The following is a 2867-nucleotide window of genomic DNA, read 5'->3' on the forward strand; positions in this document are numbered from 1 at the left end:
TGAGGTCACGTCCAAGAAGTCCTCACAGAGTTGTGATGTGTGGAGCAGATACCTAGGAACCCAGCCCTCTGCATTCCTGCAGCATGATTGCCACACAAGCCCCTCCACAGAGTTCCATATCCCCAAGTTATTCTCTTCTAGGAAATTGTTATGATCATTATCAAATGATGTGGATGTTCAAGAGAAGTTTGGGGGCAAAAATTGGCCTGGAAGCAAACAGGTTGGGAGCCTGCATGTTTAAATTCCATTGGCAGTAAGTCCCATATATTGACATCACAAGCGTTTGAAATTTTTTCTTGCATTTGAAAGAGAATAGCTCCCCTCTTTTATGTAGTGACACAGCATTTGATATGTCACTCTTATTTTTCACACTAATGTGGCTAGCCAGGCAACTGGGTCCCTGTGTAGTGTAAATGGTTACTGTGTCTAGCTGCCAACTGTGAATTGGAAATGGGAGTTTCCACAGTAGAGGCTGGAGTTCATCCAGAAGAAGGCCTGTTGGATTACTTGAGAAAAGTCAGCCTTTAAAACTCCCATGGACCTTTCTTTAGTCCAGGCAACCAGAAAGACGGCAGGCACTCAGACCAAATGTGCTGACCGGAAATAGCCATTCATCTCCCAAAACAAGAAGAGGACCCTGTTGGTAGAAACTGGCAAGGAGTAATTCCCGCATGATGACAAGAACATCATCTGGTCTTCCAGATGCCCAAAGAGGACATTGAAGTCACCTTTATTGTGAAGAAATTCCTTTCACTGGTAATGTCTCTATTCAAGGAGGTATTCTGTCTCACATGATGACCAAAATGAGGATGCACATGACATTGTCACCCTCCAGGACGACCTCCCCTACATCCACACGCACCGTCATGTTGAGAAGTGCCACAAACACATGTCCCCGTGCTGCAGGGACATCAAGATAGGTGGGCCAGGGCTCACCCCTGAGCAAGACCGTGTCCTTCAATGTGCTCAAGGGCACCAAGGGAGCAGTCACCAAGAAGCAGTTCCAGAAGTTCTGAGCTTGCTCGCCTCTAAGTGAAATTAAGTTTTCTAGTTTCTTTTTTGGTTGTTGTTGTTGTTGTTGTTGTGTGTGTGTGTGTTTTCCCCATTAAAACAATGACAAAACACCCTGCGGGACCACTCTCTTCAGACATACCTGGAGCAGCCATGAATCAAAGTTGACGCCATGGCAACTGGATCCTGAAGAGACTCCTGAAAGCATGTGCATGGAGTGATGCTTTTATTATTATTTATTTGGCTTTTGTTGCTTTTATGCAATTTCTTACATCTAACCTATAATCAGCCCTTGGCATTGATTCTACTGAGGGTCCTCGATCTAAAGAATATCATTTCATGGAAAGTCTTCAATTAAACATTTAAAAACCATGAGTTTTTAAATGATCATGACACAATTTCTTTCATTATTTCAACCTATGGAGTAAAAATCATGAAAAAGTAGAATTATATTTATAACCATTGTTTTCTTCAAGGATACAACACAAATAAATACTGCCTTCCATCCAATAGTTTTATTTAGGTTGCATAGAACGAAGTTGGCAACTATTCAGGAAGCTTATATATGTTTCTAAGTAGAGCCATAGTACTGTAGTAGGTTACAATTTGGGCTGTTAGCTGCAATATCAGCTGTTCAAACCCACCAGTCACTCTGCAGAAGAAAGAGGAGGCCTTTCTGTTCCTATAGAGATTTACAGCTTCAGAAACCCAAAGGAGGATTTCTGCTCTGTCCTCTCGGGTTGTTATGGCTTTGAAAGGGCTCGGTACAGTTGGATTAGGTTGAAGTGGAGGGCAAGGATGGTAGTTGTGTAAACTCATTGGCTAAAAGGTTTTAAAAAATACATATGTATTAAGACCCCAGTGCTACTTCCCACTCTGGACTGGATGAGAGCATGTACATAGGTACAGGAAAGAGATAAAGCTCACGCCACACGGAACCCAGGAACAGGAATGAGAATAGTGATGCCAATAGAGTAGCGGGACGGAGAGCAGAGGTGGGAGGAGGGGGTACCGATGGCAGTGAATGACACATAACCATACTCCCCTCTCTCCTCCCACCCCTGTCCAGGGGAAGAACAAAAGAAACCAGGGGGAAGGGAGACAGTGGTTGGTGTCAGGTATGAAAAATGATAACAATCTATAGTCTATCAAGGGGCCACAAGGGTGGGGGGGGGTGAGGTTAAAAAAAGAGCAGCTGATCCCAGGAGCCCAATAGAAAGTGAATGTCTAGAAAGAACAATGGCAATATATGTTCTAATATGTCTGATACAATGTATGGATTGTAACAAGAGTTGTGAGAGCCCCAATAAAATGATCTTTAAAAAATTCAGAATTATAGAATGTTAACTCTAAGTTACGTAAATAAGGAAAGCAGTGGTCAGCAGCAGAGCTTCCAATGACCCAGCGGCAGAGAACCCTGGGAAGACGGGGCGGTGGGGGCGGGAGTGGGGGAGAGGGGGCGCAGCTCCTCCAGTTAACCTCTTCCTTCACGAACCAATCTGTACTTCACCCCACCTCCCTGATAGCCTCAAGCCAGGTTCTTGCTCCTCTTTTACCACGTCCCCCCAAGAGCAGTGGTTCCAGGTAACCTAATTGAGTGCTTTCTATCTTGAACTTTCTCACAACACTTTGGTCACCTAGTTGCTTGTCTCTCTAGCCTCACTGGAACCTGCATAAAGGGCTGGACATATGTTCATCTTGTTGACTGCTGCTTTTTCAATGTCTATTATTTACCATGTAGAAGACGCCAAATCCTACATCTCTGAAATTCAACTGGCTTGATCAAGCTAATTAATTCAATTCAGTTCCCAACTACCCTTGGGAACAGCAGTAGAGGCTAGGTCAGATCTCACAAG

At 44.0% G+C, this 2867-nt stretch overlaps 1 pseudogene; it reads left to right on the forward strand.

Annotated features, from left to right (window-relative positions):
* The first annotated feature begins 535 nt into the window (after positions 1-535).
* Positions 536-1016, forward strand: LOC142427482 (small ribosomal subunit protein uS17-like; annotated as a pseudogene).
* The last annotated feature ends 1851 nt before the right edge of the window (positions 1017-2867 follow it).

The sequence above is a fragment of the Tenrec ecaudatus genome, chromosome 15 (assembly GCF_050624435.1).
Source record: "Tenrec ecaudatus isolate mTenEca1 chromosome 15, mTenEca1.hap1, whole genome shotgun sequence".
NCBI classification, from domain to species: Eukaryota; Metazoa; Chordata; class Mammalia; order Afrosoricida; family Tenrecidae; genus Tenrec; species Tenrec ecaudatus.